Genomic DNA, 16,801 nt, shown 5'->3' with positions numbered 1-16,801 from the left:
TTATTAACAGTAGCTTCTCAATAAAGAATCATGGTTTAATATCATCAAGAATGAAACATCATTTTTCTTAGGCATCATTCTGTTTCATAATATCCTAATAATTTATAAGAAAGAAGTAAAAGGCTTTATAAATCAGAGTTTATTTAACTATGAAAATTCTAGTAATTGAGAATTCAAAAAGTTTAAAAATATAACTTTGACAATGTAACTAGAGTGGCTCATCATTTCTATTTTGTGTTGCCTTCCCTAATGTACAGTCTGAATGTTTGACAATTGCTCTTGACATTTGAATGTAGACAAAATAATATACCACAATGCACAATTAAACCAGCTATTTTGTGATTTTTACTAACATCTAGCTAATGTTTCTAATATTATTTTTGGAATGGAGAAGTTTTTAGTACCTGTTTTTTATATATGAAAAAAGCTAAACCATGCAAATGTTAATATTTCCATCTAGTCATGGTTACCTGTAAATTATCTCAGAATTTTGAGCAGTGTGTTTTATAGGACACAATTACACAAGCCCAAAAGAAATTGAAACACTGGATACAGCAATTTTATTTGTCTGAGTTATACAAGTATTTATCCTTTTTAAATTGACAGCTAATACTTTGTTTGCTTTAAAAAGTGGCAATTTTAACAAGAAATCTGTATTTCATAATCCCTTAAGAACTGCTTCCATTTCCATGAAGTGTAAGTATTCTTATAGTGCCTCTTCCAGTAGCAGTAAAGGTATAGTGGTTAATACCCCTTCAACACAGCAGGATGGAAGAAGTGCTTAGCCAGTAATTTTCTTTTCAAGTGATAGAATGAAATGAGCACAGCCTTTGGAATCAGACTTGGGTTAAAAATGGCTTTTTCCCCACTTCAACGTATAAACTTACACAAGTTCTATAACCACCATTTTTTAAAAAAAAAGAGAAACCAGGAGAATGATACCTACCTTATAGAACCTTTATGAAATCTGAACAAAGTAATGACTATTATGGAGCCTGACACTCAGTAGGTATTTAGTAATTGTTTCCTCCCTTTCCCCTTTCCTAGGTAGCTGCCTGGATAGCTCCCTCATGCTTAGGACATGGCATTAGAGCATTTGTGTGTGTATCCTTAGCCTACAGCCCAGAGCAGGCTATCCCATTAAAAGTATGTAAGTTGTGAATTCCAAACAAGTTGTATATAGAAATTAACTTTGGTAAAATTGTGTCATATTAAATACAATGAAGCATTATCTTTTGTAAAATGTTTACACTTGACATTTGTTTCAAATGGCTGCTAGTTTCATTCAAAAGACTGATTAGGCCAAATATCTTCACAAATCTCAGATACCTTTCACACATGACCTCTTCTTTGCCTCCAATATACATGCACAATGGAATACCACTTGGCCATAAAAAAGAAGGAAATTTTACTTTTGCAATATTATGGATGGACCTGGAGAACATTATGCTAAGTGAAATAAACCACTCAGAGAAAGACAAATACCATGTGATTTCACTCATATATGAAATCTAATCAACTAGCAAGCAAAATAGAAGCAGAGTCATAGACAGCAAGCTGACAGCTCTGGAATGGAAGTTCAGGGGTAGAGGGATTGAGCAAAAAAGGAACAGGACTCATGGACATGGACAACAGTGTGGTGATTGGTAGGGGGAGGAGACTGGGTGGAGGTGGAAGAAAGTATAAGGGGGATAAATGGTAATGGAGAAAATACAATAAATTTTTAAATAAATAAATAAAACTATTTATTGGCCATAAATCTGTGCCGAGCATTACTCTGGATGGTGAAAAAAAATGTGATGATTATGCTCTGACTGGCGTAGCTCAGTGGGTTGGTGGTCGGCTCCATTCCAGGTCAGGAAACATGCCTGGGTTTCTGGCCAGGGGGCAGCACAATAGGCAACCCATCGATGGTTCACTTGCACATTGATTTCTCTCTCTCTCTCTCTCTCTCTCTCTCTCTCTTTCTCCCTCCCGTACTCTCTCTCTAAAAACTAAATAAATAAAATCTTTTTTAAAATATTGTGATTAAAGCAGAATACTTCTCACAGTTATGTCTAATAGTACACACAGATATTAAACAAATGTCACAAATTCTGCATCCAAAATAAATGATGGCACCTCAGTTATTCAGAAAGCCTAAAATTCATGAGAACAGTTGTTTCTAAACCCACTCAGATATCTGCCAAATATTATTTCATTCCATTTTTAATTGATGTTATCCACTTTCATGATATATTTAAATGCTTTTCAGGAAGACAGCTGCATCTACTCTGATGAAGAAAATCTTTCAACATATTATTTAGACTTTTGAAAAAGTGTCTCTCTAGCATAAAAAGAATCCTACTGCAATTGTGATGCAGTTGTATAGTATATACAATATAGGTGATGAATTGAATGTTTCCATTAAGGAGCCACTTAAAGATTAAAATATACTCCAAGTCCTTGAATGCTAAACAGTAAATCCAGTGGTACCTTTCCCTCCACACTGCTTCATGATTGGAAGTTGACAAGAAAAAAACAAACACACACCTGTTACAATGTAGGTGCTTTTTAGAATTGATTTCTATTCTCCTCTCACCTTCCTTCCTCCTAAAGGCTCACTTGTTGGAGTCCTTATGTTTATATATTAGCAGTAAGAAAGAATGATATGGTCTTTGCAGCTCCCAAATTACTGCTGGGAAAGCCAACTCCACATTGAATAGAATTTTGCTTTTCATGCCGAGTATTGCAAATAGCCTTCTGCTGATTCCTTCATAGGCCTTGGAAGAAAAACGAGCCATGTGTTTCCATTATGATGGTCTGTCTCTGGAAAGAAATGTGCAAACAAGCCTGTATATTTTTACTGAGCTCTCAATTAGTTTAATTGAAAATTGAAATGTGATTTCTAGCTGAGATGTCATAAAACTGAAGAGACACATGTGCAGGGCTGTGCAAGTACTGCTTGTGATGGTATCTTATTGTGATCCTAGATGGCTTTGCAGAGACCAGAGCATCTTTGGAGCAGGCATCTGAGAAAGAGAAAGTACTTCCTTGTGATAGAATTAAGGAGAAATATTTTTTGTGTAATTTGCATTTCCACTTATCATTTATGGTGATTAGCTTCAGTAACTTCATGTACTATAGCTAACCACCATTTAGAAATCTAAGAAAATTAGCTTTTACATATTAATAACCTATGATAATGCCTTACAGACATAAATTAATGAATTCTGGGCTCAGCATGTTCTATCCACCATCTGATTGAGCCTTTTCAAATCTGAGCATGAAGAGCTTATCATTTAATCAGAGAAAGAAAGAAGATGCTTAACTAAAACTTCCTGACTTTGTCAAGATTTCAAATAAATTGTTGATATTTTTAATAGAAATTATTTTAAAAATCTAAATAGGCGATGAGATTTTTTTTTACAAGGAAGGTAAATGGCAAGATTCTGAAAATTAACAGGTATGAATTAGATAAATATAGGGTGGAAAACAATAATCATACAACCTAGGACCAGAGACTGTGTGTGCAGTGGGGGCTGAGCAGTGGGGGCTGTGTAGTGGGAGGCTGTGCAGTGAGGGGCTGTGCAGTGAGAGGGGCTGTGAAGTGGGGAGATATGCAGTAGAGGGCTGTGCAGTGGGAGGCTGTGCAATGAAGGGTTGTGCAGTGAGAAGGGCTGTGCAGTGGGGAGAATATGCAGTGGAGGGCTGCTCAGTGAGGGGCTGTGCAGTGGAGGGGCTCTGTAGTGAGGGGTTGTTCAGTGGGGGGACTGTGCAATGGGGCGCTGTGCCAGGGAAGGCTAGGCAGAGCTAGAAGACCTGGAATTAGCATTTCACATGCAGCTGCAAACTATGTTGCTGGATAAACTCACAGCTTTATCATACTCTGTGAAAATTAAGTATATAAAAATGACAATATAACATCATCATTATAAAAATATAAAATATGGATTTTTTCACATAACAAAAATGATTTTTTCATTGCCTGATTTTTAAATTGTTAAAAATTAATACAAAGTTATGAATATATTTGATTTTTCTTATTAAAAATCATTAAATTTCTATGTAACAATAACTGGCAGTTTTCAGAAACTGAGCTCCGATTAGAATCTAATGGTGAGATGGTGCTTAGTTGAAATGGGATGGAGGAGAATACACAAAGAGACAGGAGGAAATTGCCTCTACTCTGGGTGGAAATAAAAACTTTAACTGTCAAAGAAAGTTCAGAAACCCAAAAGCACATTTTTGTGGATTTCAGACAGTCATTCTACACTCTTCTAGTATCTCTTCTTTACTTATTTCGGAAATGAAGTTTCACCAGAAACTATGATTTCATTCATTGAACAACTATTAATTGAGCACTTTCCTAATGCTGACTTTAGAGCCTGAGAACACATTAGTGAACAAGCTGATCAGATTCCTTCTCATACCAGTGGAAGTGGTTGGGTTTACAGCTTACTGAGGAGTGTACACTCCACCATAAAGCATTCATATTAAATTAAAACAATTTCTTAGAGACAAATAAAATCATATTCCCTAAATACAGGGTGTCATTCGGTGATATCCACTATAGATGTACTGTAACAACTCATAAATCCTGTTACCTTAGCTCAGAAAATGGCAACTCAAACATGCCATATACATGTACAGATCATACACAAATTGTGTATGTATATATATATAGATATTCATATATATAGTATAAAATACAATTTAAAGAGTTTTAAAAGTTTGCTTTCCTTTTCTGTTCTGCTCTCCTCATTTCCAAGACCCAGTGTGACCATGTGCTGTACATTAATTACACTGTTAATTCTAGGTCAGGCTTTGCATCGTGCTTTAGTCTGTATTGATTCCATCTTATTGACACTGTTTCCAGCTGCAGTTTCTAGACATGTTTCTGTTGCCATAAATATAGTGGATTTCAAAAAAGGAAGAAGTGATTAAGACATTTTACCAAAAAAACCCACAATTTAAAAAAAAAAAATGTATGTACTTTAGTCCAGCCAACTCAACAGGAAAAACAGAGCAGGCACAAAAAGAATAATTTTAAATGTTAGATAAATTTCTATAACCTATCTTTTCATGTACTAAGAAATAAATAAATTTTTTTCTTACAAAATGTAAGTGTTAATGGTACAATAATAAAATAACAATACTAATGAATCAGGTAATATATGTATTCTTTTTGAAATGGGACTCTATCCTAAGAACACTAAAACACCAATACAAAAGAACCTTTGCACCCCAAAGTTCATAGCAGCACAATTTACAATAGCTAGGTGCTGGAAGCAACCTAGATGCCCATCAGTAAATGAATGGATCAAAAAACTATGGTACATTTACACAATGGAATTCTATGCAGCAGAAAGAAAGAAGGAGCTCATACCCTTTGCAACAGCATGGATGGAGCTGGAAAGCATTATGCTAAGTGAAACAAGCCAGGCAGTGAAAGACAAATACCACATGATATCACCTTTAACAGGAATCTAAACAACAAAACAAAAACAAAACAAAAAACTAGCAAAATATAACCAAAGACACTGAAATAGGGGATAGCCTGACAGTGGCCAGAGGGGAGAGAAGAGGGAATTCCAGGGGGGAATGGGTAGGGATTACAGGAACAAATTTGGAGGACACATGGACAAAAACTAGGGGTGGGGGGTAATGGGGGGAAGGGGGGAGGGTTGGGTGGGTGGGCTGGAATGGGAGTAGGGGGGAGAAAAATGTACTTGAACAATGATTAAAAATAAATAAATAAATAAATATGGTAAAGCTGAGGTGAAAAAAAAAGAAATATAAATATCTATATAAAGGAATGATGAATTTTTTTTAATCTTCTGCCTACATATGCAAAGCTTTCCTTAGTGGCAGAAAGGGCTAGGGAAATTATTCACAGCAGTAGACTTTCACAGCTGCTAACAACTTGAACCAATTTTCCAAAACCATCAAAGCAGAAGAATGTATTCACTTTTGGGTGCCAACCCATTTGAACAAGTGAGGCAACATATAAGTGCTAAACATCTATTATGTTTATACTGAATAATCCATGAGAAGGGAGAAACAATAGACCTGCAGTAGCAAGATAATATACCCAGCACTACACCTTTTAATTTCCTTTACAATCCTTATACATGTACCTATATTGTGCACAAACTCATCTCAAACTCTTCCCTATTTCTATCTGCAAAATGCAGTTGCTAGTTACACATTGTTCTAATTACCATTTTTAACATTATTTGCATTGGTAAAATATAAGGAGGAGGCTTATAACCATGATGACTAAGAACTGGGCCTGTGGAGTTCAGCCTACATTGAAACTTTTGTCCAACTTGATCTAATTTTAATGCATTCTTAGGTTTATCTCACTGCCCTAGTCATAGGTACATTCTGTAGTTCCCTCTCTTCTAGCTTCCTGCTTGTCCTTAGTGTTTCCTGACTCTTTTTCTCCTGAATTTATTGACTCAGTATATTCTATTTCTGATAACTAAAATTAATGCATTTCCCTCCTCCAATATTGATAGACAAGATGTTTTATTAATAGTACCCAACTGTTGCTATATTTTGAAATACATATTTTTTATTTTTCAATTACAGTTGATATACAATATTATATTAGTTTTAGGTGTAAAACCACATGATTAGACTCTATAACTTACAAAGTGATCACCCTGATAAATATAATACCCATCTGACACCATACATAGTTATTAGAATATTACTGTATTCCCTATGCTGTGATTTATATTTCCATGACTATTCTGTAATTTTCATATTGTACTTCTTAATCACCTTTCTCACTCATTCTCCCAACCCTCATCCATCTGGAAACCATCATAATGTTCCCTGTATTTATCAGCCAGTTTCTGTTCTGCTTCTCTATTTATTTTGTTTTTTAGTTTCCACATATTAGTGAAATCATAGAGTATTTGTCTCTCCTGCTGGACATATTTCACTCAGCATAATACCCTCCAAGTCCATCCATGTTGCTGCAAATGGCAAAATTTCATTCTTTTTTGTGGCTGAGTAATTTTTCATTGTACAAGAATGTATATACTCTACTTCTTTTTAATCCATCCATATACTTATGGACACTGAAATTGCTTCCATATCTTGGACATTATAAATAATGCTGCAATAAACATATGGATGTATATGTCCTTTTGGTTTAGTGATTTGGGTTTTTTTAGACAAACACTCAGCAGTAGAATTACTGGGTGCTTCATTATTTCTTCTTAAAACCTTTGTTTTAAAGTTCAGTTTGTATGGTATAATTATTGCTACACCAGCTTTTTTCTTTGTTTATTTGCATTTTCATAAAATACCTTTTCCATCCCTTTACTTTCAGTTTCTGTGTGTCTTTCAATCTAAAGTGAGACTCTTCTAGACAGTATAGGTAAGGGTCTTGTTTTGTTATCCATTCAACCACTATATGTCTTTTGAGTGAAGCACTTAAGCCATTTACATTTAAAGTTAATGTTGATAGATATATATTTATGACCATTTTATGGTTCATATTTTAATCTTTTCTTTTTCTTCTTCTTAAGGAAGACCCTTTAACATTTCATGTAATACTCATTTACTGGTCCTGAATTCTAGCTTTTTCTTATCCAGGAAGCTCTTTATATTTCCTTCTTAGTTGAAGGTCATTGCTTTTCATCACTTTGAATATTTCTTGCTAATCTCTCTGGCCTGCAAAGTTTCTGATGACAATCAGCTGATAGTTTTATGGGAGCTCCCTGGAGGTAGCTAACTGTCTTTCTCTTGATGTTTTTAATATTCTCCCTATGTCTTTGGCATTTTAATTATGATGCATCTTGGCACAGGCCTATTTGAGTTTGTCTTGTTTAGGCCTCTCTGTGTTTCCTGGACTTGTATGTGTATTTATTTCCTTTACCAGGCTAGGGAAGTTTCTGAATTACCAGTTTTTAAAATAGGTTTTCAGTTTTTTGCTTTCTTCTCTTTCCAGCACCCCCATGATACAAATGTTGGTATGCTTGAAGTTGTCCCAAAGGCTTCTTAACACTATTCTACTTTCTTTGGATTCTTTTTTCTTTTTGCTGTTCTGATTGGGTGTTTTCTGCTTCCTTACCTTAAAAATCACTCACTGATTCTCTGCTTCATCTAACGTACTGTTGACTCCTTGTAATATATTCTCCATTTCAGTTAGTGTATTTTTCATTTCTGACTGGTTCTATTTTATGTTTTATATCTCCATTTTTATGTTTACTATCTCTTGTTGAAGAAGGGTATAGGGAAAATTCCTATACCCTTCTCCTAGGTTCATTTAGCATCTTTATAACCAGTGTTTTAATTCTGTGTCTGGTATATTACTTGTCTCAGTTTTGTTTAGGTAATTTTCTGGAGTTTTGTTCTTTCATTTGCAACGTGTGTGTGTGTGTGTGTGTGTGTGTGCGCTTTCATTTGGCTGCCTCTCTTTGTTTGTTTCTATGTATTATGTAGAGCTTCTACATCTCCTGGGCTCAGGAGAGTGGCTCTGTGTAGTAGGTGTCCTATAGGGCTCAGTGGTGCAGCCTCCCAGGTCACCCAAAGTATGCTTTCTGGGTACACCTTCAATATAGGTATGTGCACCCTCCTATTGTAATTGAGCCTTGAAGGCTGTTGGCACATCAGTGGGAGGGATTTATCCCCAGGTTGATGGACTGATGACTAGCTGGGACTACCATGGAGGATCTACTGTGCATTGTTCCACCCCATGAAGCAGAACTCACTTTTAGGGGCTCAGGTACCTGTCAAGTTCTTACTTGGAAAGTGTCACTTGTAGATGTGGTTGGGGTGTGATTGGAAGACATTCGTCTGAAACTGTCCACTGAGTGTGCTGGCTCTGGGGTCTCTTGGGATGAGCTACAAAACAATCTGTAGATGGCTGCCACCAATGCCAAGCCTGGAATCACTTAGCAAGAGGTATAGTAAAGCCAGATGCTGCATGTTTAAGAGATTTTACAAGAGTCATCAACACGAGCCAAGATGAGCTATTTGTATGTAAAAGCAACTATAAAAGAATTGGGTGGACCTGCAAATTGGGTGGGATGTGGTCTCAGAGAATCACCAGGGTGGGGTGAATAGTGTTAGCCAGCTTGATGGAGACACAGATATGGTGCCCTTCTGCCCACTTTGTGGGACAAAGGTTCTGCAAAGGAACAATGGTCTCTGCAGCACTTGTGTCGGGGAGGAAGCTGTCCCTCTTCATGCCAGACAATTTAGTTCCTCCTCATAAGTTCCTGATGCTTTGTTTTGAGCACTGCCCCAGTGCTAGAGCTCTCAGCCATTGAGCCTGGGACAGACTACATCAGCCCTCTGGCTCACTTATCTACAGTCTCTATTGTTTGTTTTTTTAATTATTTTATTATTCAGTTACAGTTGTCTGTGTTTACCCCCAACCATCCAGTCAGAAGTTATGGGTACTTTTCTTCCTGGCACTGAAGCCAAGGCTCTGGGGGTTGTGGGGAGGGGTTGGTGTGGTGCTGAGACCTCTTGCTCCTCAGAGGGACCATCCACAGTCAAGATAACTCTCCTGATTTATAACTACCACACATGGGTGTGGGACAGGCTTGTTCTGCATCTGTCCCTCTTACCAGTCTCAATGTTGCTTCTTCTTTGTATTCTTAGATATAAACTTCTTTTAAAATAGATGTCTGGTGGTTTTGTAGGATAGTTATTCTGTAATTTAGTTGTAATTTTGATGTGGCTATGAAAAGTTCCAAGTACCATTTTTACCTATGCTGCCATCTTGACCAGAAGCTCTGTAATATTTGTATAGACATTTATGTAATTTCTACTCTTAATTGTATATATATAATCATAGTAGTTAAGTGAGAAATAAGTAGTTTTATTATAATACAGTAATAATATTAATAATATATTGAAGTTTCTGAAAGAATAATATATAAGATTAAATAAAATTACAGTTTTAAAAAATATTATTGTAAATTATTCATTCTCTTGTTCAGTCAGTAAATATATGCATTAGGGAATGTAAGATGAATAAACCTCCAAGAAACGCATGGCTACTGCTAAGGAGAGACAATATAAAAATAGTTAGAAGAAAGTATTTCTTCTAAATACTTTCCAGTTCCAAAATTATTACTGACTCTATAATATAAGGATATTTTTAAACAACAAAGTGACATTTTAAAACTGCATGACAAGTTTAGAAGAAAATAAATGCCCAAAGGATATAACTAAAAAACTGAACACAGTTATAATTTTAAATTCAGAGTGGATACTATGGCTTTCCTTGGGGGCATTTGACTTAACATGATTTTCAAGTCATTAGATCAAGAAGTGGCGTGAAGTTGGAGCTGAGATTACCATACAGACCATGCTATAATCAATGAAAAAAAACATAGCCTTACTGGCTTGCCAGGAGTTCTACACACAAAAATAATAATAATGATCAGTCATGAGAATTTTTGCATAATTGTCTACTCTCATGTGAATTTGGTGTACAAATTTATACACTCTGAATTTTCTAAGAGCCCATAGCACGCATGTGCACACCCATACCACACACAACACATTGGGGTGCTTGGCAGAGTAAATGCAAAAATCACAAAATCACTTTGGAGAAATATTTCTCCAAAACAGCTTGTTATAAATTCTCATAGGTAAACTTTTCTAAAATGAGCTCACAATTCAAAATTATGAAGCAAATATGTTGACAATCCACATACATCCAAATTAACACACAAAAAGGAGTGTTAAATTACCAAGGATTTCAGATCATGGAAATATCCAACAGAGATTATACTTACTTAAAATGATTAAACTTATATGGAACTACAACATTGGACAATAATAACACATATTACAGGAAGGCAATTTCTAAGGTTAAAATGCCTAAATGCCCTTGCATTATTCAGATGGAGTGTGGAGATAGTTATCAGTATTAGAATATTATGACTAAGATGCAGGGTAGGAGCCCCAGACCTCTGTCCTACTATAAGGAACAACAATTAGACAGCTATTCACAAACAGAATAGCTCTGGAAGACCTCAGGAAGCCACTAACAAAGTTTCAGGGACATGTAGAGTAAAAAAACCTGAGAATAACCACACAAAAAGAGTGGAAGAGAAAGTTAAATTGTTCCTGCATTATCCTGTATCCCAGGCTGGCACTGTTAAGTACCGAGAGAGAGCTCCTTAGCGCCGACACAGTTCTCTTGTCTTGGAAAAGGAGCACAAGGTGAGTCACCAGTTTTGCCAGCCTTTCCAGGAACTGCATGAAAGACCCAGTTCAGTTTCACCCTACCCAACACCAGTAAAGCTGAGACATCTAGAAACGACTAGGAAGAAGTAAGAAGGAAAGAATCTACACAGTATCAGCCATGCACGGAGATGAACTTGGTTTCCAGTAGCTTCATTGTCAGGGCACCCCAGTATGTTTCACTGCTGTAAACCCCAGCAGCTCTTACCAACACTTCAGGCCCCCACAACTTTTGTCACTGAGGACCTTGTGAGAACCCTAGCAGATGGCTCCATAGAAGACATTTCTCTGCCAAGAAACCAACAATTAGAGCAACCACCATAGACACCTGCTTAAGTTTTTGTCTTACAGATTTTCACATTTGCAGATGCCAATAGTCTGAGTCCCTCCTTCCTTTCTCCTTCTGCTGGAACTCAGGCTCTGCATTGACAGGCAGTCCCAATCTCTGCAGCTATGAACATGTAAAATGCCTATGTAGGTCCCTTCAGTCATTCCCGCTGCTGTATGCATGCCCATTATCAGCCTTTTCATCCATACACACAAGTGCCCACTTGCAAGCAAGGCCTCCATAGCTGCTTATGGGCCTGGATCTGGCACTGACCACTGTCACTGGCTGGCACTGCAGTGCTCGCTATATCTTGTCCCTATAGCTACGAATCTAAATGCCATCAGTCTTGACTACCATTCAGCAAAAAAAAAAAAAAAAGACACAGATGAGTGGAACTTTAGGGCATTATGCTAAATGAAATAAGTCAGAGAAAAGTACTATAGTGTAATGTACAGCATGCTGACTATAGTTCACAATATTGTATTATATACACAAAAGTTGATCAGAAAGCAAATTTTAAATATTCTCACCACCACAAGAACAAAAATGCTAATTATGTGAGGTGGTGAATGTGCTAACTAACCTTAAAGTAGTAATTATTTCACAATATACATGTATCAAGTCATCATGTTGTATACTTAAACTTATACAATATATGTCAATTACATCTCAATTAATATTGGAAAAATTTATAAATTTATGACAAGTAAGTATATAAAATTAGAGACAGGAATAAGTTGAAGAATAAATGTTGCATATATCATTTTCTAAACACTACAGGGGAGCAAGGACAATTTTTAAAACTTGTTTAACCAAGTAGTTGGTATACTATTAAGAGAGCTATAAATTAATACATAGTTGTAAAAAGAAATTTAGTGACATTTACCAAAAGCCTTCAAAAAGATTCATATATCTTACTTCATAATTTCACTTCTAGCAGTTTACCTTAATGAATAATCAAAGATTGTTGTCATGGAAACATTAGTCACAATAGCACAAGATCCAAATATTCAATATTAAGATTTCTAAAAATAAACTGGCACAAATATCAAAAAACATTTCTTAAAACTTCCTTTATAAAATATTTATTGAATACTTATCACATGTAGGCATACCCCTAAGTACTGGATGCAAAGATTGTTTCATTTATTTCCTACTATACAGCAAATTATCTCAAGCTTAGAGACTTAAAACTACAGTGATTTATTTTTCTTATGCTTTTTCATTTGGGGCAAAGCTTATTCTCCATTCCATACAGTATCAGCTAGGGTAATGTAACTGAGGGCTCAAATATACATATCCAAGGTGATTCCTTTATGAACCGTGAAGTTCATTTTGACTGTCAGCCTGGAACTTGGTTGGTGCTGGGTGACAAGAATAGTGGTCCCTTTCCATGTGGGCCTCTTCATGTCATGTGGTCTTCCTCACAGCATGGTGGCTGAGTTTTTAAAAAAATGTGTCTCCAGAGAGAAGTAGCCATAGTCTCAGGAGTCACTTATAATCACTTCGTCATACTTTATTAGCTAAGGCAGCTCAGGTTCAAGTTGAAAGATCAGACTCCAGTTTTGAATAAGAGAGTATCAGAGTTCTGGAATATGAAGTGAGATAGGAAGTACGCTATAACCATTTTAGAAAATTCGTGGTGGCATGGAAGTGATGAAGTTAGGGATGTAGATCTGGGGTTCAAGAGAAAGATTTGAAGTAAATGGTACAATTTGAGGGTTCATGATTACATGGGTGGTAATTAAAGCCCCAGGATTGGCCATTTTCAGTGGAACTGTATTGAAAGTAAAAGGAGAATTTTAAGGTTTACCAACTTTAAAGGAGCAGAGGGAAAGAACAGTTCAAAGACACAAACATTTTGAGAGAATGGAAGAAGACTAGAATGTGGTGTTAATAAAGCAAGGGAAGGCAGTATTTGAGAAACATGTTCAAAGTTTCAAAGACATCAAAGGATTACAGTAAGACAGGAGCTAAAATGAAAAATTTAGGATGCAGTTGGTGATTAGCGAAATTGATGAGTGGTTTTGGTGGCTGGGGAGTGTAGGAATCAGATGAACTGGGAACAGAGTAAGTAAAAAATGCCTTTAGTAAAAGTGACTGAGAGTGGGTAGAAAGAGATAGCAAGCATTGGATCAAGAAAGTTCTATGTTTTATAAAATGAAAAACAGTTAAGCTTGTTTAAAATATTTTGAGAAGCATTTAGAGGAGAGGGACATTGAAGTGTAGGGAGAAGGAAAGGGTGACAGGTAAACAGTGGCCTGTTCCTTCTGCCCACGCTGTAGTGGCGATTGCTGTCAGGTCCACACCTTGCTCTCCTGTCCCACAACTTGGGAAACTCAGCTAAGGCCATGTCACTTGATTTGTGTGTGCTATGGAGCTATAAAGTATCATAAACTAGACAATAATTTCACTTGGTTTGGCATCTGAAATATAGAATATGGAATGAAACTGGGTGACTGCTTGATGAGAAGGCATTTAATTATATGACACCACCAAGTGAAAGATTATTACCATGATTTTATCATGGGTTTAGTTGCATTATACAGGGTCCAAGTGATCTCGTTAGTAAAGCAGAATATAGAATACACAGTTAAAATCATGGTTGGATTATTTCACTGAAAATTTTATTTTGATTAGTGTTTATATCTATTTTGGGATAGATACATATCCCAAAATATGTATCTATCTGATATTATTACATCTATTTGGTGACCAAGCACTAATTCTTGTTTATTTTGTTCAGCTAAGATTCAGTTTATTCCCTTTTTATACTCTGAACACACGGATAGTCAATTTAGCTTACTCTAATTAATTTATGTATACATTTATATAGTTTAAGTTGCATTGTTTGAATAACTAACTATTTGTATGATAAAAACAGTAAATGCGTAAGATATAACCAAGCAAATTTTGAGTTGAGTATTTTCAAATCTAGATTATAATACCAAATATGGAAATAATTATATTTCAAAATGTAACCTATTGCACTAAAGAAGATTCTGTCCAGGGTATCACATTGAGATAATAACATTGGATATTTGACTGACAACCTATTTACACACATAGGAAATTCAATAATTCTCATGTGTCAAGCATATAATCTAGATTAAATAGGCCAAAACTAGTTCAAAAGGATAATATTAAAACTCATCATTTGCAAACGGCAACTAAATTGTGAGTGACATAGGATAGCTGAAGCAAAGTTATTAATCTAATACTTACACTACAGTTTCAAAATTAGTTTATTAAAGGCAAAATAGTAGCTATAAAAAGAGAAGAGATTCACATTTATGGTTATGCTCATGAATGAGAGAAAATGATTAAATATCATCAAAAATTAAGTTGGTTCAGTATCAAATGTAATAAATTAAAAATCAGTTAAATAGTATAGCAAGCACCAAAGTAGTAGAAAGTCATAATGATATCTGAAAACACTACAGTAGGAACAAACAGTAGAGAACTTTGTATAAGGCATATCAGTTATTTCTGACTTTTTTTAGAAGTGCAATATTTTTTACACATCAAGTTTTATATTGGCTCAATATTTGAAATTGATGAAATCAGAAGCACTGTTGGGGTTTTGGGGAGAGAGACATACTGAATGAAGGGGTCCATGGTTGCCCACCCACTCCTGCCTCACCAAGGTTCTCATGCAAAGCTATACAAGTCCTCATAGAGAATTTGAGGGCTCCTAAAAACTCACTATTTGAACACCAAAATTTGAAAATGGTAAGTCCCATAACAGACAGGATTTGTAACAGTTCACTATATGCATGAAAAAATTAACATGTCTGACTTATAAATCCTGTTTGCTTACTTGTACTTGAAAAATATTAAAATCTGTGTGTAGTATCTGCACCAAATTGAAAGTCGGCATCTTAGATAAAATTTCTTAAGTTCTTCCACTTTATTTTTTTTCAGTAAAGTAAAATAACATTTAATTGAAACATTTACAATGAAACATTGTAAAGATTATTTACAATAATCTATTATTTATTATTTATTTATTATTGTAAAGATTATTTATTATTGTAAAGATTATTTACAATGTAAAGGTTGAAAGTGGCCCCTCAATTTGCATGAAAATCAAAAGAACAAGAAATATGACAACATAGAGGGGAAACTTTAATTTTGATAAATGTGTGGCACTTACAGAAATGCATCCAAAATCTTGATAAAACACTCACAAGGGTAAGGTCCCATCCAGCAGCTTGATTTATCAGGTTATTTAAAGTACAAAACTAAAGTCACTTGAAACCTAAGATTCCCAAATGTTACACTATATCTCTTATATCTTGCAAGGAAATTATAGCCATTCATACTGCCAAATCAAATTTCCCAGGTTGGTCAATACACTCAGGTGATCAAATCCTAGTTCCTGGGTGAGCATAGAACATATACAATATCTCTTTGAGCACATCATCTAATGAAGACCAACAATAATACATTTGTTTTCTGTTCATTGTTACCCTCTAACGTTATAATTACATTGCTTAGACTCTATCCCCAATTTCAAGAGACACAATAAATAAGAACAAAAGAAACACCTTCAGGTTTTATTAATTTATCTTATTTAATTATGCTTCATAATTTCCTAAAACGTCTTATTACTGTAACAAAGGAAAATCGAATTTCTTTGTATCACTATGAATTACTCTTAAAATACATACCTGTAGTTTATCCAATATTCTAGGCTTCTTAATGAATTTAGCAATTACAATCAGTAACCAAAATCAGAAAACAAAAATTTTATAAAACTAACAACTTCTTAAACTACCTATAGAGGCCAAGGAGAAATAAGACCTTTAGCCAAGTGATAAACTACAAGAATTTGGAATACAAAGAGTCTTAATTTATATGTAAACAGTAAAAGAGTGTCCCCTAATTCAGGTTTGTATCCTTTAAAATGTAAACTAGAAAAAGTCACCAAAATTTGAACTAGAAATCAGTCATATCAAAAGAGTGATCAAAATATGACTGGGCAAGAATGTTAACAAGAATTTTTTCCCTATGAATTTGCCTCTTGTCCTTGCAACAACAAATGGGAGAGTGGAAAAGAAAGGCAAGATGAAACTGGTCACCTGTTTACCTTGGGTTCTCTTACTTCAGGAGAACTTGGTTCAATAGGGTTTGCAAGTTTCACTTTATGGCCTACCTAGAGGCTATACAAGTTGGCCGCAATTTCACTAAGCATCTAGGATATTCCAGTAAAGATTTTCCGGACAGCATGATGTTTATTTTCAAAAATGATTCAAGAGAACTCTA

The 16,801-nt window shown here is 35.3% G+C and overlaps 1 protein-coding gene across 7 annotated transcripts in view; it reads left to right on the top strand.

The window, feature by feature from the left end:
* The window catches only part of GRIA4 (glutamate ionotropic receptor AMPA type subunit 4), a 381,468-nt gene that overhangs the window by 115,360 nt on the left and 249,307 nt on the right, over positions 1–16,801 (top strand). The gene's annotated exons all lie outside the window — the stretch shown is intronic.

The sequence above is a fragment of the Phyllostomus discolor genome, chromosome 6, assembly GCF_004126475.2.
Source record: "Phyllostomus discolor isolate MPI-MPIP mPhyDis1 chromosome 6, mPhyDis1.pri.v3, whole genome shotgun sequence".
Lineage (NCBI taxonomy): Eukaryota > Metazoa > Chordata > Mammalia > Chiroptera > Phyllostomidae > Phyllostomus > Phyllostomus discolor.
The sequence above is the reverse complement of the archived record's forward strand: the minus strand, read 5'-3'. Positions and strand labels throughout refer to the sequence as shown.